General features: G+C 45.2%; 1 long non-coding RNA gene across 1 annotated transcript in view; it reads right to left on the bottom strand.

The window, feature by feature from the left end:
• Positions 1–9,463, bottom strand: part of LOC125980734 (uncharacterized) — a 124,051-nt gene extending 114,588 nt beyond the window's left edge. Inside the window, exon 1 of the long non-coding RNA XR_011087808.1 lies at positions 7,011–9,463. This is a non-coding gene — a long non-coding RNA (uncharacterized lncRNA). The remainder of the gene's footprint in view (positions 1–7,010) is intronic.
• Positions 9,464–24,488: the final 15,025 nt, after the last annotated feature.

The raw sequence follows: 24,488 nt of genomic DNA, 5'->3' as shown, positions 1-24,488 counted from the left end.
GTCCCATCCTACACAAAGTCGTAAAACACCCCTTGCTATGTTTTGACTACAGGTCAAGGGCTTTCTCTATTCAGTCCACTCTTACCCCCACCCTGTTTCTCTTAATAAAAATGTTCTTGCAGGAGCCGAGAGTCAGACCTCCATTCGATCATCACTGTACGCACAGCAACAAATGGACTCTCCACCTGCAGGTGTCTAAAATGACATACTTGTCTCCTGTGTGGTTCTTGTAAAATAAGTTGGAATGAGCGAAACTCTAACACTGAATGCAGCATGTTTTCCTGCTCCCGCAATCTTCATTAAAATATTTGTTTTGCATGTCGTCGTCCTCATACATTTTGTACCTAGTGTGAGTACATAACACTACAGTCTGCTGCACGGCTACGGCTTCCGACTTTCACTTAATACATGTGCGCTCCTGCAGCAGGGGATTTTCACAAGGGTTGGCACAACACCGGCCAGACTCCATCGCTAGCTCGACAATACGCATGCATTCACCATGCTCCTTCATGATTTCGGGTTTCATGTCGTCTGTATGTCTTAGGAGACATACTCGACTACACTACTTGTTTTTACACTGAGACGAACAAGGAATGGAAGAGCAAAGGAAAAAAAAGGCGAGGGGGGGGGGCTGGCTGGTGCGTCGGTTCGCAAGTTTTAGAAATAAATAGAATTCTTCTGAATATTTTTCTTAAATAAATAAAATTGATTGATTGAAAATTCCTGCTTGGCTTTCCTGTTGCTTTTCTTCAAGTTGCCCCATTAATGACCAATTTAATTAAATAATTAATCACTAATAATGAATTCTACTGCCTGCAGTACACTCAACCACCACTAATGGCACCTGCGTTTTTATATTTATTACATTTCACATCAGTCAGGGAGTTGGCAGCAAAAGCAAAACAAAAATAAAAAATAAAAATGAATAATGGAAAAACAATGAAAAGGCTAGTGGTCATTGGAGCTCTCTCGCAGTGGTGGCATCACGGACAAACTGACAGAATGTGCTGGGAGTCCAGAAGTAGTAACGTTAACAAGCTGGGAGCAGGTGACGGTGATTAGCGTGATTACTGGTGGGTGGCTGCAAATGGTTTGCATCAGGAAAAGTTAGCAGCCGGGTCGCAGGTGGCGCAGGCACGTGACAGTTATGGCATTGTTTCTAAAGGCAGTAGTCCTAACGCTGTGGATAACACATTAAAATTCAAATATATAACTATTCTTTCAACCAATTCATCTAGGTAATGCACTTATAATAATCAAGCATGAAACTGAACATAAAAAAATGTATGCACCTCATTTCCTTTTTCCTACCAAGCAAGGTTGCTTTTTAATTTACGTGGTTATGTGTCTGATTTCATAAGACCAAGTCGGGTTGTTGTGATGCGTCTAGTGTGTTGGTGGAGTGCCCAGTGCATGTCACTTCTCACTGTCAACCCTCACCGCTGGCTAGCAGTATGCGAACGGGAGAGCCGAGTGCGTAAGTCTCTCCCTGCAAGTACATATGTAGCCTCTCTAACAGCAAGCCCTATTTAGTGCCTCCACGCGGCGACACATGGTAACTGGGTACAACACGGACCCAGGCTAAACTACAAGGGACTCAGCGGAGGTTTGGCCCCTAGACGTGCGGCACGCAGGCCCACCGGTGTGTGGACACGCCCTGGTGCCCACGAACCAGCCCCCAACAATGGGTTAAATAGTACCACTGCCTAGTGGGCTCCTCGGGAGAGGAATGAGCTAAGGGAGTCGACCCCTACAGAAAATCAATTTCCCCTTGGGTTGGTGTCAGGAAGGGCATCTGACTGTAAAATGTTTTGCTCCAAAATATTCTCAGTATGGCTAGACAAACACAGGAGAGGCGGGGTACAGCCTTAAGTACTCCGTGGGCATTTTCATCAGCCTACGACAAAAAGAATGATGGAGAAGGAGGCCAAACCGCAGGTAGATTATATGACGGCCCTCAGCCCGATGGACTGCGGGGAGGCCTGAACCGGAATAAAGAGGGGCAGGAGGCACGTGTTAGGGTGGCTACATGGAACATCGGTAGCATGTCGCGCCGATCGGGGGAGGTGGTTGAGGCTCTACACACGAGAAGGGTGGATGTCTGTGTCCAGGAGTCGAGATGGAAGGGTGGGAGTGCAAGGATGCTGGGTGCAATCGGCAGAAGGTACAAGTTATTCTGGAAAGGCTGCAATGAAGGGACTGGTGGTGTTGGAGTACTTATCACCGAAAAGTGGATAGATCAAGTGCTAAGCATTAGCAGGGTAAATGAGCGAATCATCTTTGTGAAGTTGATCGTTGGGAAGCACCTGAAAAAGGTAATTTCAATCTATGCCCCTCAAGTTAGCAGAAGTCAGGATGAGAAGGATGCGTTCTGGGACAAGGCCATCATGGTGCTGTCAGGGATCCCCCAGAATGAGGTTATAATCCTGGGAGGTGATCTGAATGGACACATGGGGAGGGAGTCAGATGACTTTGAGTGGGTACATGGGGGACAAGGGTACGGGATGCGGAATGCAGAGGAAGAGAGGATCCTGGAGTTCGGCGACGCCCTGGAGCTGGTGCTATGCAACACGCTTTTCAAGAAGGACGAAGCCAAATTAGTAACATATAGTTCGGGTGGCTGCAAGAGCACAATAGATTACATCATGGTCAGAAAGGAGGGCCGCGTCCTGGTCAGGGATGCCAAGGCAATCCCCGGAGAAGAGTGTGTGTCTCAGCATCGCCGAGTCATCGGAGACCTAACTCTGTGAATCAAGAAGGTTGGGCCTAAGAAGCATCCTCCCAAGTTGAAGGTGTGGAAGCTACATAGTGCAGGGAATAAAAACGAGTTTAGGGAGAAGATTGAGCAAGTAGCAGAAGAAGTGGAGGAGATGATGGAGTCGGGTGGTGTGGATGGCAAGTGGCAGGCAATGAAGAAGGCTCTGCTTGAAGCTACAGAGGAGGTGTGCGGATGGTCAAAGAGTAAAGCAAGACAAACAGAGACAGTGGAATGACAGCGTCAAAAGAGTTGTGAATGAGAAGAGGAGGTGCCATAAAGTATGGAAGAAATCTAAAAGGGAGGCAGACCAAGCACGGTATGTAGAGGCAAAGAGGGCGTCACGGACAGCAGTGTGGGAGGCCCAAGAGACCAAGAGGAAAGAATTTGCAAGTGAATTGGGGAGTGACAGAGGACAAAAGAGCTTCTTCAAGATAGCGAAGCAAATGGTTAAGGAGAGGCGTGACGTGACCGGTGCAAACTGTGTGAAGGATGAGGATGGCAACATCTTGACAGACAACAGAGGAGTGAAGGAAGTATGGCGAAGGTACATGGAGAAGCTGCTGAATGTGGAGAATGACTGGGATGGAGAGGTGGGATACGACGAAGTGGAGAGTGAATGTTGCCAGATCACGCGGACAGAAGTGGGGAAAGCCATGAAGGATGGAAAGGCAGCTGGACCATCTGGAGTGGTGGCAGAGATGCTAAAGGCAGCGGGAGACGTCGGTGTGCGGTGGATGACTGACCTGTGTAACAGTGTCATCGCTGAGGGGCACATTCCGGTGGACTGGACAAAAAGCGTCCTGGTGCCTCTATTCAAAGGGAAGGGGGACCCACTCGCATGCGACCCGCAATCATCAGGGCAATAAAGCTGCTGGAGCATGGAATGAAGCTGTTAGAGAGGGTGTTGGAAAGGAGGGTGAGGTCATGGGTAGAGGTGGACGAGATGCAGTATGGCTTCATGCCTGGTAAAGGTACAACAGATGCAATTTTTGTCACCCGACAGATGCAAGAGAAACACCAGGAGAAGAGGAAGAGGTTGTACTTCGCTTTTGTTGACCTGGAAAAACCGTTCGACAGGGTGCCAAGGGAGGTGTTGAGGTGGGCCCTAAGAAAGTCGGGTGTGGAAAAGGGACTGGTTAAGGCTGTGATGGCTCTCTACTGCAGAGCATGCACAGCTGTTAGAACAAGAGTTGGCGACAGTAATGGGTTTGGAGTAAGGGTAGTGGTGCACCAGGGATCAGTGCTCAGCCCATTACTGTTTGCTATCGTGATGGATGTGGTATCGAGGGAAGTGAGGGGTGGACTACCATGGGAGCTGCTCTACGCGAATGACCTGGTATTGGTAGCTCACAGTCAAAAAGACCTAGCTAGGAAGCTAGCGGCCTGGAAGACATGCCTGGAAGTGAAAGGAATGAAGGTGAATGCGGCAAAATCAAAGGTCATGGTCGGTGGTGCTGGCCTGGGAGTGATACCGCAGTCAGGAGCATAGCCATGTGGATTTTGCGGGAATGGGGTGCAAGCTAACTCTATCCGGTGCAAGGGTTGTCAGAGATGGGTACACCGGAGATGCAGCGGATTAAAAGGCAGCCTACTAGCTGTAAGTGAGACCTTCCAATGCAAGCGGTGCAGGGGAGAAGTCGCCCAAGCAGACCCAGCTGAGCAAGAGGGGCTCGTAGTAGATGGGGAGATGTGATGGGGGGGGGTGGACCTAGCAGTGACCACAAGGGTGTGAAGCGGGTGGAAGAAATTCAGGGAACTCATGCCCTTCATCTAAGGCCCCAGCCCTGAAGATGAGAGGCCAAGGGTACTCAGCCTGCGTCAGAAGTGGTATGACGTACGGAAGTGAGGCATGGGCCCTGAAAACAGAACATGAAGACAAACTAAACAGAGCAGAAATGAGGATGATCAGATGGATGTGTAGTGTGTCAATGAGGGAAGAAAAGACCAGTGCAGAGCTGAGAAAGAAGATGGGAGTGGAGGCTATAGTGGATGTGGTGAGGAGAGGCAGACTGCGATGGTACGGACATGTGGTGAGGAAGGATGAGAATGACTGGGTGAAGAAAGTCATGTCGTATAACGTAGAGGGAACAAGACCCAGTGGCCGGCCTAAAAAGACCTGGCAGACGACCGTGGCAGCCGACATGAAGGCACTTGGCATCAACCACGAGATGGCTATGGACCATTCCCGGTGGAAGAAAGCCATATCGAGTATCCAGTCCAACCCAGCGGCGCCTGGAAAGTGGACTTTAAACCGATGATGATGATGACCTCAACTCGCACGAAACTCTTATTCTAAAAAGGTCCTGTCAGCTGTAGGACACTAGGAAGCAATTCCAATGATCAGAACATAAAAAAATGAATAACCAAAATAAGCACTGAAGGTGGGAGCACCAAGACGTCTGCACGTGCCGCCATACTCAAATAATTTGTGAGGGTTTTTTTGGCAAACGCACAAAATGAGTGCCAAGGAGAAAGTGAAGAGGATTGTTGCAATTTTGCTATATGAATATGCTATTCTCCTTATATGAGAAGAGAATAGAGCTTATATGAGAAAAGGATAGAGTTATACATATGTATATTTGAACAGGGGAGAAATATGAGCTTTTGCTATTAAGAAGTATTGTTGCACAGAACTGTAAGACTGTTTGTCCAAATGATCTCATGATGAAGATTCAAATAAAAAATATATTTGATGGTAAAATATGAACACGACTTTGCCACCAGATTACTTTTTTTGCGTTCAGTTTAGTTGGTAGTATTTTTATTTAATCTAATCTGAATTTGGCATACTCTTTATTAGAGGAGAAACCCCATGTGCACTGCTACGTATTCTTGAGTTACAGACCACAGAAAACTACGGTATTGGCCCGAATATAAGACGGTGATTTTTTGCCTTGAAATAAGACTGAAAAAGTGGGGGTCGTCTTACATCCGGGGTCTAGACATTATACCCATTCACAACGCTAAAGAGTGGCAGATATCTTTAAAGCGAATGCTGAACTTAACTCCCCAGGCCAAAGCGAACCCCTGTCACTAAGAAGAAAAATAAAAATAGCGGTACGAAGAAGAAGAAAAATAAAAAATAGCAGTAAGAAAGAAAAGAGAGAAGAAAATGGAGAAACGTAGCGACAATCTGGAGAAAAGTGGGTTGAAGATCGGCCAGATTTTTTCAAACTTGAGTCTTAAAAAAGAGGGGGTCGTCTTATAATCAGGGTCGTTTTATATTCGGGCCAATATGGTAGATCACACATGCATGAATGAGAGATGTCAGAGTAAAAGGACTGCACAGAGTGTTATTTTGAGCATGTGCATGTGTTGATATGAAGTGATGAATGCATGTGATTTTGTTCTGTAAATATCCTTTGTCTTACCTTATTTCCCTTAGACCAGCGGTCCCCAACCTTTTTAGTGCCATGGGCTAGATTATTGTCAGACAATATTTTCACGGACCGGCTTTTAAATAGTGGTGGAAAAATACAACAAAATAAAATAATACGACCGACATGAAAACAATTGTATTGTGGTGCTGAAGGAAAGGAGATGCAGCTGGTGTGTCGTAAAAGTCTTTACTGATATATACCGTATTGGCCCAAATATAAGACGGTGATTTTTGCATTGAAATAAGACTGAAAAAGTGGGGGTCATCTTACATTCGGGGTCTAGACATTATACCCATTCACAACGCTAGATGGCGCCAGATATCTTTAACGTGAATGCTGAACTTAACTCCCCAGACCAAAGCTAACCCCTGTCACGAAGAATAAAAATAAAAATAGCGGTAGCAGTTTGCATTATTTTATTGCAATGTTTTTCCTTATTCAGATTTGTTTCAAGACTGCAGTTAGACTTGTCTTTGATGGTTGTCAGTGTTAGAGATTTGCTCACTCCAACTTATTTTGCAAGAACCACACAGGAGACAAGGCAAGTTCTTTTAGACACCTGCAGGTGGAGAGATCACTCGCTACAGGAATGAAATCTAAAAGTCTCCTCCCTGCAAGGGCATATTTATTAGGAAGAACAGAGTGGGGGTGAGAGTGGACAGGTTTGGTGAACCCCCGGCCTCTGATAAGATCAGAGCAGGGGGTGTTTTACACTGTTGTGGGAAACAGAACAACTTTGATTGCTTCCCCTGCAGCTGGTCAATCAAGCAGAGGAAGCAACCACTTCATCTTACTCTGCATTGTGAGGGCAAGACAAGATTGATTTAATCATTATAGTCTACATTCCAACATAATCCTACGATAAAGATAACCTGGAAAACCCTAACATCTCCCTCCTGTTTTATCATATGATTATGTCACCCCAAACAACAAAGACAAGCAAGAAGAAAAAAAAAACACATATATATATATATATATATATATACGTATAATGAAGAAAGTAGAATGGTAAAAATAAAAACAACAAACAATGATAGCAACACTTTCCAGTGAAGATGAGGCATTACCTCAATACCCCAGATCAAACTTATTGTGTAAGCGAAAAACCTGCTGGCCAGATGTCATTAGCAGGAAAATTCTTACACGGCCCCGTTGCCACAGGCGACCAGAATGCTATGAATAATAAAAAATAAAAAGAAAAACACAGAAACAGTACATCATTGTATCCATCACTTGCGAAGCATTTTCGATGGTCAAATCATCAAGTTTCTGTAAAACATGCTCAACAGAACAGCATCTACGCAATCCACGTGTCATTATCGTCATCACATCCGTCATCTCTAAGAAGTTGTATATGAACTTGGGCTACAGTAGAGGACACAAACTTCGACACAGCAGACTTCAAACATGGGATAACGCAGGTCGTAAACGAGCACAACACCACCAGCACAACAAGCACAGGAGACAGCAATTTCAACAGCAGTTGCCACCAGTTGCCAGAGAATAGCCATGAAAAGAAATCAAACTGATGTGGGACCTTGTCTTTAGACATGGCCTGCTGTAAGTTCTTCAGCGAATTCATGGCGTCGTTTATGTGGGTGTCATTTTCTCCTGGTATGTATGTGCAACAGGAAGTCCCAATGATGTGGCACACACCACCTTGTGCTGCCGTCAACAAGTCCAGAACCATCCTGTTTTGCAAGACCATCAGTCTAATAGCCTGAATCTCTCTATTTTGTCCATCGTTGACTTGCAGTGAGAGATTCACAAAGGATTGAAAACGATAGTTCAGTGTCTCGATGAAGAGCGATAGTTTCCCAACCCCAATCTGAGGGAAGAGCGCAAGGACAACTTTGTCTCCGGCAGACCATACTTTATGGTCCTCTGGAACGTTCGCACCCCAGACAGGGTCATGAGGGTCAAAGGTTGCAACTGCTCTGCGTCGACGTCCAGAAGAGTTGTGTGCTCCTGTCAGCAGATGATGTCGTATCCTGTAGGTGTGGTCTGTCACCCACACTGGTGCACACAGTCCTGTCCAGTTGGCGGGCAGCATCGGATAAACCTTGTGACCACAAAGCCACCAGCCATTCTGTATGAAGTATGTTCCGTTCGATGGTGTAGCCATGTTCGTTGGAGAGCCCTCACCACCTGAAATGGCTCTCTTATCTTGACACTCATCGGTGATGTCCAAAGCTCCCATCCAGTTTCCTCCTGGAGAGCAGTCGTCGTTAATGCAGACGTGGGTCTTGTTACCTTGGATGTAACATGTGTAATTCACTCCAGCTGGTCTCTCTGTGTAGGCCACTTGTGGTATTGTTCGTCCTCTAACAGTCACATTGAGATTTGTCCAGAATAGCTGATCACAGGCACCGCCAGCAAGTCCAGGGCGGTAAGGGTCGGCATCTTTGACTGCGACGGCACGGTGGTGATATCCAACTCCTCCCGTGGATGCCATACATTTTGCTTCAGTGACATTCATTGCTCTGGCCTCCAAGCGAACTTGCGTGGAGGAAGGGGGGAGTTTCGAACACACATAGCATCCCTCCTGTGTGTGAGCTCTCACAGTGAACCTGACATACCGGTACCAAGTGTTGGTTTCGTATGGGTTTCTGGGGTCCCATGACCAGTCCTCAAAGTTCTCATCATGTGACCATCGTTTACCACGGGCAACATTGTCATTTGGTCTGTTCAGATGAGTCAATAGACCATAGCACGCTCCAACCACAACGCAGCAGAGGATCCATCTGGCATATGGAGCCCCGTTGCTACTAGGATGGCAGAGACACCGGGACATCCCCTCGCCTAGCGGAGTGGGGATCGATGAATTCTTCACCAACATTGAGACGCCTCACCCTAAACGATGGGGCCCCTTTGTAGTCAGCCTTCCCCACCACTCCGAATTAGGGGTCCAGCACTCTCTGCAACTTGCAGTGGCTGAGGTGAATCCAGCTGGGCCGTTGAGAAATTTTTACCGCCGTGGGAGTAGCAAGCAAAACTTGGAACGGTCCCTCCCACCGCGGGCTGGCCCAGTTCTTTCTTTTGATGACCTTGATGTAGACCCAGTCTCCTGGATTGATGGTGTTGTCCACCTGTGAGGGGGAGAGATCAGGCGGCAGTGAATTTGCATTTGACACATCTTTCAGTTTGAGCGTCCTGATTAGATAATCTGCCAAGGTCTGTTCTTCATCTGCTTTTTGCAAATCTGCAGGGAACACTGGTAGTCTATATGGTCTCCCATGTATGATTTCAAAAGGTGTTAGTCCTTCTGAAGTGGGAGTAATTCTCATATAGAGCTTCACTAAGTCGAGGCACTCTGGCCAAGGTTTGCCTGTTGTTTCCATGCATTTTTTCAACCTGCTTTTGATGGTAAAGTTTGCCCGTTCAACCAGGCCTGCGCTCGAAGGATGCCAAGCACAGTGTTTTTTTAACGTTATTCCAAGGTGTACAGCCATGTTCTGCACAACTTGGTTCACAAAGTGTGGACCATTGCCACTATAAATGGTTTGGGGGATGCCATGGGTTGGTACGATGGTTTTGCAGATAGCTTTTGCCACTGTTAAGGCATCTGTGCGTTTAGATGGAACTACTTCCACCCATTTTGAAAATGCTTCAATCATCACTAGGCAGTATTTGTAAGGTCCACTTTGTGTGAGTTCAATAAAATCCATATGCATGATTTGAAATGGATAAGAGGGTTTTGGAAATGAGCCTCTCTTAGATCTCATGTTTCCTTGTGGATTATGTTTCACACAAACAGGACATGCTTTACAAAAAAAATTTAAGTAAGCATCTAAACCAAAGGTAGTGAATTGTTGATCTATGATGGACTTCATCCCTCCTGTCGACACATGGCAAGGCCTATGTGTTGCAAGCGCTGCTGCCTTAAAAAGTGATTTTGGTAAAACAGGTTTGTCATTGATGCGGTGGATATTATCTGTATCCACTATTGCACCTTTTGTCGTCCACATTCGTTTTTCCACCATTGGAGCATTGCCCTGCATATCTGTCAGTACAGTCTTATCTATGAGTTGTGTGTCCTCTGAACCCATTAAAAAAATTTCATGGCCTTGTCTCCCTGCAGCTGCTTCTTTTGCAATCTTGTCTGCTAATCTGTTTCCATTTGAGACTTCATCTCTGCCAGTGGTGTGAGCAGCACATTTACACACAGCTAGTTTAGCAGGTAAAAGAATGGCCTGCAACAAGTCTTTTAACAAGGAGGCATGGGTAACCGGCTTACCGGTTGATGTTGTCATCCCTCTGCGCTCCCATTGTTTCGCAAAATAGAACAGAGTAGAAAACGCATACTGACTGTCTGTGTATACAGTGACTTCCTTATCTTCCGCTAATTGACAAGCTCTTGTTAGAGCAATCAGCTCAGCAGCCTGTGCTGACCTGGTGTATGGAAGCTTCTCTGCTTCAACAATCTGGTTTGGCAATTTCACAATTGCATAACCACTTTGATTGTTTCCTTTAGGATCCTTTGAACATGATCCATCCACAAACCACTTTTCCCCCTTGTCAAGTGGCGTGTCACTTAAATCTTCTCTGGGCAGCTGTAGATGTTCTGTAGCATCCAAACAGTTATGTGGTGTTCCATCCCCTGGCAACGGGATCAACGTTGCTGGGTTAAGGATTGTGCACCTCTTTATCACAATGTGTGGTTGTGACAGAAGTATAGCAGTGTGGGACAGATGTCTGGCTGGTGACAAAAAGTTCATTTTGCTTTGCAGCAGCAACACATCTACAGCATGTGGAACCAGCAGCTCCATTTTGTGAAAGAGCACCACATCTGCAGATTGTCTCACTGCAAGCGCCGCCGCGCATACTGCTTGGACACAGTCTGGCAAAGACAGAGCCACTGGATCCAGTTTTTTTGAATAAAATGCAATTGGTCTTAGTTTGCTGCCATGACTCTGCAGTAACACTGAGGTCATAAAACCATTCCTGCAGTCTGCTGTTTGCACAAAGGTTTTATTGTAGTCTGGCAAGATAAGAGTTGTGGTTTCTATCAGAGCCTGTTTCAGCACTACAAAAGCATCATCCGCTGCTGGTGTCCACATGATTTTTTCTGTCATTGTCATGGGAACTCCATGCACAATATCCAGCAGCGGTTGTGTTTTTTCCCGCATAATATGGGATCCATGCTCTGCAGTAATTGCAGAGCCCCAAAAATGACATCATTTGTTTTTTTGTTTCAGGTTTCGGTGTATCTGAAATAATCTGCTTTCTGGTTCTTTGTATCTGTCTTCCAGAAGCCGACAAAGTGTGACCTAAATAGTTCACTTCCTGTCTAACCCATTGTAACTTATTTTTGCCCTCTTTATTCCCTGTTTTGCAGAGATAGTGTAACAATGCTAAGGAGTCTGCCTTGCAAGCAGCTTCAGTTTCAGAGGCTACCAAGAGATCATCTACATAAACTAGAAGTTGGCTTTTGTTTGATATCTGAAAATCAGCCAAACAGGCCATGATAGCTTGAACGAAAATAGTTGGACTATCAGCAAATCCTTGTGGCAATCTGGTGTATGTATAGCTTTGTCCTTTAAAGGTAAAAGCGAACCAAAACTGTGAGTCTGGGTGAATTGGCACTGAGAAAAATGCATTGCTGAGATCAATTACTGTGAAATACTTCTGATTAGGTTTCAAAGTGTTCAGAAGTGTGTGTGGGTCAGGCACATTGGGTGCTCTTGTTTGCACTGCATCATTCACTGCTCGTAAATCTTGTATCATTCGCCAATTAATTTTGTCGGCCTTTTGGACTGGAAAAATGGGAGTGTTGCAAGGAGAATCCGAGCATTCCCTAATAATTCCTCCTGCCAAAAGATCATTTATAACAGGGGCAATCCCATTTATTGCCTCCTGTTTTAAAGGATATTGCTTAACTCTCGGACGCCACTCTGATCTTGGTTTGATCTGTACTGGGGAAATGGATCGTAAAAGACCTACATCAGATGGGCCCTTGGTCCACAGTTTTTCAGGAAGCCCAGCCAATTCCCCCTCCTCCTTTTCATTCAAATAAATGTCAACTAGTCAGGGAAGCGCACAAGCGCCTGCTCTGCCTACAGCTACTTCACACACTGTTTGCTTCCACACGTCACAACTGGTACTGTAGCTCCACCCATCACCTTTGTCCTCATAATCAGTCACAGATCCAGCAAGTTTAATTCGGGAACCCACATCTGCCCACGTTATACTGTGAGGTTTAAACAATGAGATGTGGGGTACAGCCGACAATTTGTATCTGTCTTTCTGAGGAGCGGGCAAGAGTACAGCGGCAGCTGCAAATGACCTGCGATCAGTGTACAGAGCAGTGATTGTTAAAGTTACTTCTGTGTCGCTGAGAAAACTTCCAATATAGTCATCTTGTGGATCAGTGAGAATATTCATGGTGACATGTAATTCAGTACAAGTCATTTCTGATTCAGGTTGGGACAATTGTTTTCGAGCTTCACTCAGCAATCTGCTTGGGAGTTTAGGATTTCGTTCAGGAAGGATGGCATAGGAGCAGCAGATCTGTTCACCTGCTTGTGCAGCATATGAGTCCACATCTCTCACTCTACATGCTCGCATGCCATCCTTTACTGGAATTATTGCAATTCCCAACCGAGTCATCAGATCTCGTCCCACCAGGTTTATGGGACATTTTGGGGATAGGACAATCGAAACTGAAGCCATGCTTCCAGTTTCCTTATCTCTCACTTCAACTGGATTGGAGATACTCTCCTTGTGTACCTGCCCATCAGCAGATTTCACCCAAATAGTATTTTGGGAGGCCTTTAGATTTGGGACTTTAGTTTTTATCACGGTTTTACAAGCCCCAGTATCACACAAAAACTCGACATCACTGCCTCCAATGTTTAGAGTAACATATGGTTTTTCTTTTAATGCACTCAGAATGTCCCATGCTGTATGGACATCTACTATTTCTTCCTCTATAGGAGCACCAGAGGTCAAAGGGGGGGGGGGTCTAGTCATGCTGAGAATTTGGCCTTTCCTCTGCCCCTCCCTGCATTCTTTGATTGATATTGTTTTGCAGAACGACACTCCCTTGCAAAGTGTCCTCGTTTCCCACAGTTCCAACAGTTGTCAGAATCTCGTGGGGGTTTTGAATTATATGGCTGCCTGCGACCTTGTTGGCCTCTACCTCTTCCTCTAACCTGCTGGGACCCTTGGAAGAAGACTGTTGTATCTTCATCTAGTTCATCATCATCATTATCTAGATGAAATACATCAGAACTTTTGCCTTTTTTGATCACTTTTTCAGCATGTCTGGCCCATTGCATAGTTGTTGTCACACTTGCAACATCCACTTCCACCAAATGTTTCCTCACCCAGTTGCCTATTTCAGGGCGGAAATTAGTGAGGAGCGCATTTTTAAGCTGTTGTTGATAACCACTCTCAGCTGTATCATTGAATGGGATGCCACTATGCACCCTGAATTCTTTTTCAAATCTCAAACGAAACTCATCAGTATCTTCGCCAGGCTTCTGTTTTATTCCTGCCAAATGACCATAATTCGCTCGTCTTTGAAATATAGTTCGCACTCTTTGCACAAGACCATTCCATTGTGCTGCATACTCCTCTCCCAATTGATTTCCCTCAACGGGATAGGGAAAAGGCCCTTGATTATTTCTACCTGTATAATTTCCTCTAACCTTTGCCCAGTCTTTTCCCAAGGAGGACATTGCAGCTTCTCCTGCCTCATGTCCATTCAGTCTATAGGAATGTATAATTCCAGCCATGTCCTCTGCCAATATATCTGGGTCTTCAGCAACAGGGGTAACCCCTTCAACTGCTTTTCTTGCCTCTTCCAGAGTCCATGGCCGGAAAACATATGTATGTGGGGGTTGGCCTTCGCCTACAATAGGGTTTGGCACCTGTATCATTGGGCACACATCAACATTGTCTACATTTTGAGAAAATTTAGCAGCAGTGGTCAAACTTCTTGTTTGTACAGGACTTCTAGTAATGTGACCCTGACTTCTTTTGCTGTTATATGGGGGGGGGGGGGGGGGGGGGGGGGCTGCAGGTTTGTTAAGCTTGGATACAAGTTTTGTGTACGAGCGAAAGGCCCCTCTTGCTCCTCTGCTCGAGCTGCCCCTTCAGCGTCGGCTGGAGCCGTGGCCGCGGCAGTGCGCCTGCGCACTGCGGCCTCATTGTCTTCCGGCCTGACAAACATAGTCTCAGCCTCATCACCTTTCATCTTTCTATCTTTTGTCTTTTGGATTTGTTCTTTTCTCTCTTGTGAAGCTTTCAACCACATTTTAGCACAATCCAATTCTCTCTCTTTTCTTTTCTTTTTCAGTCCATTTTTCTTTTTATCCACACTCTCTTCCAAAACATCAACTACTATCTTCCACACTTCAACTCTCAACTTCCCTTCTACTCCATACTTTTTCTTCCACTTCGGCATATATTGCATACAATTAAGAAATCTACTCGCCATGTACTTCTCATCTCCGTCAAGAGGTAGAGATTTACCGTTTTTATTTCCCATCTTAATTCTAGTAATTTTAGGTTATACAATTTCCTTTTCTCAAAAATATTATTATTATTATTACTTATTTATTACTTATTTATTTAATTATGTCTTTGAGGATCCTCAATGCAGGTTTAAATTGACCTTTCAACAAATTACTAGCCTGTATTATTGCCGTGGATCAATGCTAGAACTGCTATTTAGTCAATTTATCCTACCGGTCACACACTCAATCACACAAACTCCAGCGCTTTTTTAGGCCTATCCAGGGATGGGTGTAAAACCCTCCCAAACAGCTTTGGAAAAACGGACAAAAGAAAAAATCTACGCCCTTCTTCAATTAAGAAAAATAAGCTCTGTTTTTCTTAGCCCGTTTCTTCCACTGGGACTTGAACCCAAGCTATTCTTTGGCTTGGAAAAACATGCAAAGAAAAATCTACGCCCTTCTTTGATTAACAAAAAAGAAGCTCCGTGTTTCTTAGCACGTTCCTTCCACTGGGACTTTAACCCAAGCCAGACCCCTCAGCTCGGAAAAACAGACAAAGAAGAGTCTACGCACTTTTTCGAAGAACGAAAAATAAGCTCTGCCTTTCTTAGCCTGTTTCTTCCACTGGGACTTTAACCCAAGCTGGCTCCCGTGCACCTCTACGTGTTACGCGTTTAACAACACAACACAATTTCAGGCCTTTAACTTACTTGTCCCCTGGTTCGTTGCACTGCCGGGTCCCGTCAATCCACCTCTGTCAGACGAAGGCAGACCTAAGATGCTGGCCCAGCGAAGAATTTCCTTCCCAGGTCTTTCTTTACCAGGTCCGGCTAATGGACGCTGGCCCGTCGACGGTGTACAGCGCGTCGTCCTCCGTCAGCCAGATGATGGGTATGAGGGTCCCGGGTTTCGGCACCAAAATGTTAGAGATTTGCTCACTCCAACTTATTTTGCAAGAACCACACAGGAGACAAGGCAAGTTCTTTTAGACACCTGCAGGTGGAGAGATCACTCGCTACAGGAATGAAATCTAAAAGTCTCCTCCCTGCAAGGGCATATTTATTAGGAAGAACAGAGTGGGGGTGAGAGTGGACAGGTTTGGTGAACCCCCGGCCTCTGATAAGATCAGAGCAGGGGGTGTTTTACACTGTTGTGGGAAACAGAACAACTTTGATTGCTTCCCCTGCAGCTGGTCAATCAAGCAGAGGAAGCAACCACTTCATCTTACTCTGCATTGTGAGGGCAAGACAAGATTGATTTAATCATTATAGTCTACATTCCAACATAATCCTACGATAAAGATAACCTGGAAAACCCTAACAGTCAGGTTCAAAGTGCTAACTGAATAATATCTGAATAGGAGAAAAGGATCAGCAGACAAAAAAACAAGTGAGGCAGAATATTGAGTTTTCTCGCGAGGAGTGAGATCCAGATTGCTTTCTACAATCTGACTACACTAAAAAATCTGTTTACACTCCTCGCTCTTTTTATTTGGAATGCCCTACCCACAGTGTGAGACGATTAGCCCCTGAGGGTAAGGGGGAAAAAAAGATTGCGGGCTTCGTCTCGTAAGAAAAGAAATAAAAAGTAATGCACAAAGTGTTGCGTGCAGATATGGCTATATCAGCAAAACAGTTTAAGCAATATTCCGAGAGATAAAAAGAGAAAGTGACGTTCTTTAAGGAAGATCAGAAGATGCATGACGCATTGTTTGACGTGTTGTTTTCACGATATGTTCTGGTGGACGCTGAGATGTCAGTAATATCTTGTTTAACACAACCGTCATCTCGCCCCTGACCCAGCCGGAATCCTTCTGTTCTGTTGCACAAGATAAGAATAAGCAAGGCAAAGCAGCAAGCATACTGAGCAGTAACATTATTAATAAGTACTCATTGGAGAACGCATGATAACATATATATACAATTTTTCTAACAATGCTGTTATTGCGGTTTTGTTGTTTTATCACAGTAGATGTTTATTTACATTTGAAAAATCAGAAGCCATTCATTTACATATGTGATTGCACTTTAGTTTAAATATTTAAATGAAATATTAAGATGTGATAGACAGTTTTTGCATGATTTGAATGAGGCAAAATAACATGCTTTTTCTCTCGAATGTATTGTTATAATCATTTATTTTAGATGTACCGTATTTTTCGGACTATAAGACGCATTTTTTTTTCATAGTTTGGGTGGGGGGGCGACTTATACTGAAGAGCGACTTATATGTGAATTTTTTCATAAATTTTCCAAATTAAAAAAAAAAATGAAACCGTGGTAAACGAACCGCGAGCAAGGGATTACTGTAATTTGAATTTCAAGTGACATCAGCACGGCGGCGCAGCGCGGTGGTTGTTTACATAAAGGACAAAGATTCAGGATGACGAAGATGACGAAGGGCCCCACGTACTACCGGCATCATGAGTGGCTTTGTTTGTAAGTGACACGGAGGACGAAGAGTTTGAAGGATTTATTGATTTGGAGTGACACAGAAGGTTTGAAAAACCATTATGGCTTTTACACATGCCCGGTCTACTCTACGGAGCTCTCTTTCACCTCCGTGGATGGAAGTCGGGGGCTGGCGCTCGGCCGAGTGGCTGTCCGGGGACGGTGGATGGGGCTCGGACATGGCTTTTATGCACGCCCGGTCCTACTCTACGGAGCTCTCTTTCACCTCCGTGGATGGAAGTCGGGGGACGGCGCTCGGCCGGGTGGCTCTCCGGGGACGGTCGATGGGGCTCGGACATGGCTTTTACGCACATTCGGTCCTACTCTACGGAGCTCTCTTTCACCTCCGTGGATGGAAGTCGGGGGCCGGTGCTCGGCCGGGTGGCTGTCCGGGGACGGTGGATGGGGCTCGGACATGGCTTTTACGCACCCCTGGTCCTATTCTATGGAGCTCTCTTCCACCTCCGTGGCTGGAAGTGCCACCTCCGGGGATGGAAGTCCATGCCGCCACACGCTTGGAAGTCGACGCCGGTGCTTCGGGCCGTGTGGCGGTTAACTATTTATGTTATAGTTATTTGATATATTTTATTTCGTGTAGCAACTTGTATATGTTTTTATCGTTACAGTTCAGTAGTTGTTGGCTTGTTGAACTCTTGTTTTGTTAAATAAAGAGCTGTTTACCAAACCCACGTCTGTCCTTGTACTTTGTTAACGCTACAATATAGTTTTATACTAGATCTGTGGATTAATGACAAGGCTGACGTCAGGGCGCACGCATGGCGTTGTTGACAAAGGACGAAGAATTTGATCGATGGATTTTATGATTTGGAGTGACACAGATAGTTTGATAATATTATTGCTTATATAATAGTTATTTGATATATAATTTATATATGGTTATATGGGCCTGTGGAATATTTTGAAGTGCAAGCGTCATTAGCGGTGCGCACCCATTGTTGACATAAAGGACGATCGATGGATTTAATGAATTGGAGTGACACAGATGGTTTTATAAGTGTGTTATTTATGTAATAGTTACTTGAATAACTCTGAATGTTCTCAGCTCTTCGTTTGTGTTTATGTCACGTTAGCATACCTATCATTTAGCCTGTTGTTGCTTGTTTATGTCTGTTCTTGGTGTTGGATTTTGTCGAATAAATTTCCCCCAAAATGCGACTTATACTCCGAAGCGACTTATATGTTTTTTTTTCACGTTATTGTAGATTTTATGCGACCTATATTCCGAAGCGAATTTTAGTCCGAAAAATACGGTACTGTATTCATTTTCTGTATAAAAGTTAAATTTGGTGTTCAAAAAGTCTTTTTTCCAAACTTGAGTCTTGAAAAAGAGGGGGTCGTCTTATAATCATTGTCGTCTTATATTTGGGCCAATACGGTAATAGAAACACAATCAACGGAAGTGTATTATCACATAAATACCACGTCCCCATCACACATTTCAACCCTTAGTTCTATGGGGGAATGTATGTATCTATGTATGCCAACAACACAGTATAATATTGTCACAAAGCAGACAGTTTATTTATTGTTCTTAGGAGAAAGGGACGTGGAGATTAACAGCAGTGTGGCCGGTGGGCGAGGCGAAGACGTAGTCGGGGACAGGCAATTAGTCGGGGCTGGCAGCGTTCGGGCCTGGTCACTTGGATGGAAACAAGGTCAACAACTGGAAGAAAGCACAGGCGATCAAGCACACAGCACAAGGAGCAAACAGGTGGCATGCAGGGATGAACTGACAGGGACTGGCTGGCATCACGGGGTTTAAGTAGGGATGAAATAACGACCAGTGACAAGTGCAGGTGATTGACTTTATTAGGGGGCGTGGCTGTGAATGATGTTGAGGAAAGGGAGTGGCTGGGTGGCAGGTGACACAAGCATGTGACAGAACCCCTCTTCCGTGGGACGGTTCCCGACATCTCAAAAACGGAACCCCGATCCGAGGTGGACGGGGGCGAAGCAGAAGCAGGTCACTACCGATCCGACGTCAGAGTCATCGGAGGAAAACGTCTCCAAAGTGCCGTCGGCAGGTGGAACCAAAGACAAGTCCCCACCCTCAGACGTGCCGTTGGGGGGCACCAGATCAGGTTAAGGAATGGGAGCAGACACCGGCCTGGGACCTGAAGTGAAACCGGAACAGGGGCCAAACGGCTCCCTCTTGGACAACCCCTTCGAATGGCAGGCCGGTCATAATGCAAATTATGAACTGCCGGATTGAAGCCGGACTGGGTCCGCGGCTGCAGCCTACGGGGTGACGGAGCAGGGCCCCGAGAGGCAAGGACACTGGCCGGAGGCGAAGGACGGGTCTAAGGCAGGGTCTTGCGATAGGTGTGAGGGGGCAAGCAAACAGATCCCAACTGAAACCCTGCCAGTTGGGTGCTCCTGGCTTTCGTTAGACAAAAAGCCACTTGATGCCCCTCACCCCTGCAGTATAGGTACAACCTTTTTTGGAGGCGTCTCCAATGCTCCTCTGGCAAGATCAAGGCGCGTCCTATCTCCATGGTTTCAGACCAGCTCAGCTGGGCAGGAAGAGTGTTCATGAAAGGCTAGCTGGCCAAGAAAGGGTTCCAGTCACAGGCAGACGGCAGGCAGGGTAGCGCCTTCAGGGGTCAAAAGACGAGCACCCAGGAGTCTGGTGATCGAATCCTGCAGTGCCCCAAAGGTGAGCTTTTACGATCAAGTGTGTTATTGCATACCCCACATTGCCGCGGGGCTGATCGATCGAAGTAGGTGGAGATCACCATTGAAGCGTTAAAGGTTGCCAACGTTAGGCTCTCGAACGTCAGGTGCTGGGGTCGGAATAACTGAGGACAGGGCGCTGGGTCCAAAGCGTGGTTGCGCAGATGGGAAAGAGGTGGTTGGCGGTGTCAGGTTCTTGAGAGCCTGGCGGACTTGGCCCAGCTTTTTGCTGCTGGATCTGCTGTTGCTGAAGCTGCTGGCATTAATGCTGGCCTGCTGTTGCTGTATCTGGACGAGCTGGGTCTGCGTAGTCATCTCCCCAGATATCCGGCTGATGTCCGACTCGGTCTGCAACAGTCGATCCAAGGCAGAGGGGCTGTTCACTTGATTTGGTCAGTTTGTTCTGTCACGAGGCAAACAGGACAACCGAGTGCATCACAGTTTGTAGGGGAAAGGGATGTGGCGATCGGGTGCAGCGTGGCCAGAGGGCGAGGTGAAGACATAGTGGGTGCTAGGCGGTCGGTCGAGGCTTGCGGCATTCGGGCGTGGTCAGTCAGTTAAATGGAAACAAAGTCGTCAATTGGAGGAAACCACAGGCGGACAAGCACGCGGCACAAGGAGCAAATGGGTGTAACGACGAACTGACAGGGACAGATGCAGGTGATTGATTTGATTGAGGGCGTGGCTGTGAATAATTGATGTTGAGGAAAAGGAGTGGCTGGATAGCAGGTGACGCAGGCACGTGCCAAATATAGTAATAAATTGCAGACAATTCCAGCTTGTTTTCGATTACAAAAAAATGAAGAACACCCTTTTGTGTTTGTCAGTTTCCATCTTTAGAAGCACATTTCTCACTAGCGTTCTGTGCGAGATGCGTCCATTGACCACTCACCCGGTCGAAAAACTCATTAATTCCACCAAAAATATAATGAGTACGTGAGCATGCTTATTGCACGGAGTATGAAAGCATAACATTTTTTATTAGCCTGACGTTTTCTGTCTTCTCGGGGGTATTTTTATAGCAAGTGTAGAAAATAAAAATAACAAGAATAAGATTTCCCATTCCCTAAGCAAAGTTAAGAGGTCAAGAATAAAGTGACATTTACTGTTTGTTGTAAATGTTTGAAAAGCAAACTGTTGTTTTCATTTTCTGTGCATTTTACACCATGTAATAGGGAAAAAAGTGTGACTTTTGGCATAGTCTGGCACGGATTATTTGCTTTTATATTGTCTCCTATGGAAACGTTGCTTCTACTTACAAACATTTCTACTTACAAACCCGATTGCAGAACCAATTAAGTTCGAAAGTATACGTACCAATGCAACTTTACTAGCATCGTCCTCATGTAGGGTCGAATTTTTCAAAATAAAAGGTCATTCGGACTCAGATAAATAAAATGGAAATAATGCAAATCATTCACTCTTTTTTGTGTGGTATTGGTCCGCGGCCTGGTGTTGGGGACCTCTGCCTTCGACTATGTTCTTGCTAGTCTATTACAATAATAACAAACGACTGCATTCCACATATAACAATTTAATAAATCCATTTTCTACCACATTATATGATGACACAGCCCTAGATGTGTCTATGTATTCTACAAGCAAAGTATTATTTTTTTAATATGCATTTCGTTACAAGTAGTACATACATGTGTTTGTGTCTTCTTTTTTCTGTTACCCATTTTATTTCTGTTCCAGTGCCTCCTTGACGTGCCTTCCTTTTTCTTCTCTCTGCACTTCTCCATTTCATATCACTTTCCGCCCTCATTCGTGCTCGCCATTGCTGTGGCTGTTGGCAGCCTATTTAAATGCTTCATTGGAGAAGGATTAAGGTTTATGCAAGGTCAGTGTGGGATGTGATAATTATAATCACAGCTTTTTGCTTGGCCGGTGACTGCCATTTGTTATTCTCAGCTGAGTGGATTCAGAGGGCCCTGGGGAATGTGTTGACACGGAGCTCACTGATTTAGTGGGTTTCCTCCTCCCCCTTCTAGCTCAACATAAAGCTGGTTTTGAGGTTCTCATGTTCTTTCCTGCTTGTTTTCCCTTACCATTTTAACAGAAGCACTTACCTTTATGTGTTTAACACAGTTTGAACACCCAAATTTTGCTGCTTCTAATTGCTGTTTTATTTATTTATAACTTCTGATTGTTCGTCTTGACAGTGTTTTATTTGGCGCTTTTCAACAAATGTATTTTAGGGCCACTGATCTGCTTTGCTATCAAAGGCTAACTCTACTGCATCTTGGATGTAACTTTGATTTTTAGACCAAGGTGTAACTGCTATGTTACTGCCATATATCATACATGGCATATGTGTAATCTGTACGCTAGTCTGTAACTATACTACATCTGTTCCTAAAAATGTTCTATAGACCTATGCAATTTATCTTTGTTTTTATGAAGATCGTGGAAGCCTTTAACACTGGAACTGTAGAAGAGAAGTAGAAGACTTGAAACTGCTCAGAAGGAAGTAATTTAATATTGCCTTTTAGACTGCCACAAATGAGAGAAAAAAAACAAGAACAGGGGCATTTTGGGGACAAGAAGCAGAAGGAGGAGCAGTGATAGAATATTCGTCCGTTCGTTCGTTATTTGGTTCATTCATTATCCAAAACGCTTATCCTCACAAGGGTTACGGTTGTGCTGGAACCTATCTCAGCTGATTTTGAACTGGTTGCAAACCAATTGCAGGGCTCCAATAACAAACAAGCAGTCACAATCACGGCCAAGGGCATTTTAGAGTGTCCAACTAACATACCATAAATGATTTGGAATGTTGGGGGAAACCAAAGCACCTGGAGGGAACTCACTCAGGCACGGGGAGAACATGCAAACAACACACAGACAGACTGTGTTGTTTGCCTTGTAAACAGATTTTTACTGACGGTATTAAATAGTGGTGGCGAATTCTAATTTATCGATGAAGAAGGTGTAACCCAGGTTAATAAGGTTTGTAAAATAAGAGCCTGTTAATAAAAACAGTCATAAAGAAAGTACATTGTAAATATCTTCTAAACAGACCAACACAGATTAAAAGCATATAAATTATTAAAACAATACAAATTCATTATTTTATTAATGTTTTGTATTTGTTAAAATGATAAAAGTGTGAACAATCACTTTTATTTTCAAGGAGACATAATGACTTAAAGAGAAGACCCATGTGACCAGAAATGCGAACTCTACTTTTTTTCCCGCCGTTCTCTTGTGAATGATGACGAAGGTGCACTAAATACAGGAGTTAAGTACGTTAAACTAAAGACTAAAGGGAAGAGAGAGAGTGAAACAAGATTATATAAAAAAAATATTTGATGGACTTATTTTTCTATTTTCAAACTTTCTTTTCACCTTGGTGATGCACTAAGTGTGGAACGGGACTTGATTCACGAGAGTTGGTTCAGAAACATATGAACTAAAAACGAAGCTGATTACTTCTGCAAGTCGCAAGATGGCGAGCCACCAAAGAGGCCTTTGAATTGTCTCTCACGCAGGAGCAGAGAGCACTCGCTGGACATTGTTCATCCAACCTGGTAGGATTTGGGAGCCATTTTTTCCTCTGCTACACCAAAGTGGATTCGGAAAGGATTGACTGACTATTCTGGAAAATCAGGAGAAGCCAACCGAAGGGATATAGAGACATTTGGATATTGAAAGTCGTTCAGTTTTTTTGCTGTATTGTTTTGTGTTTTGTACATTTTGTCACCTTTATTTTTGTGAACCATATATGTGATTATGCTGTAATGGTGTTATTGAAATATTGATTGGTTTGAACAAAATCAGTGAAATGGTGGGAATTTAAAAGTGGCTTCCTCTGTCTGTGGTGCGTGTTGGCGACAAAATCTCCGCCAGCATCACACTGAGCACGGGGGCCCCCCAGGGCTGCGTGCTCAGTCCATTGCTCTTCACCCTGCTGACGCATGACTGCACTGCGACCTACAGCGACAACCGCATAGTGAAGTTTGCTGACGACACGACTCTGGTGGGTTGAGACCCACGAAGGGCGACGAGACTCGGTACAGGTCGGAAGTTGACCTTCTGACCACGTGGTGCAGGGACAACAACCTCCTGCTGAACGTCAATAAGACCAAGGAAATCATTGTTGACTTCCGGAAGGGTCACACAACACACCTGCCGCTGATCATCGACGGTGCTGTGGTGGAGAGGGTGAGCTGCACCAAGTTCCTGGGGGTGCACATCAGTGAGGACCTCTCTGGTCCGCAAACACCTCGTCACTGGCAAAGAAAGCTCAGCGCCGCCTGTACTTCCTGCGGAAGCTCAGGCGTGCATGTGCTCCTCAGGCAGTCCTGTCTACATTCTACCGTGGCACCATTGAGAGCGTCCTCACCAGTTGCATCGCTGTCTGGGGTGGTAACTGCACTGAACAGAACTTGAAGGCCCTGCAGCGCATAGTGAATACGGCTGGTAAGATTATTGGTGCTTCGCTCCCCTCCCTGAAGGACATTTACACCTCCCATCTCGCCCGCAAGGCAACCTCGATTGCCAGAGATGTGAGTCACCCGGCTCACTCTTTGTTTGACCTTCTGCCCTCTGGAAAGAGGTACAGGAGCCTGCGCTCCCGCACCACCAGACTCGCCAACAGCTTCTTTCTCCAGGCTGTTAGGGCCCTGAACTCGCTACCCCCTTCTGCGTAGCGTGCGGCACTGTTGCGCTATTTTCGGAAATGTCTGCTGTACGCGCACTTGCTCCTTTTTTTCTGCTTCTCTTATTTATTTATTTATTG

The sequence above is a fragment of the Syngnathus scovelli genome, chromosome 1 (assembly GCF_024217435.2).
Source record: "Syngnathus scovelli strain Florida chromosome 1, RoL_Ssco_1.2, whole genome shotgun sequence".
NCBI lineage: Eukaryota > Metazoa > Chordata > Actinopteri > Syngnathiformes > Syngnathidae > Syngnathus > Syngnathus scovelli.
This window is presented reverse-complemented; position numbering and strand designations above follow the sequence as displayed.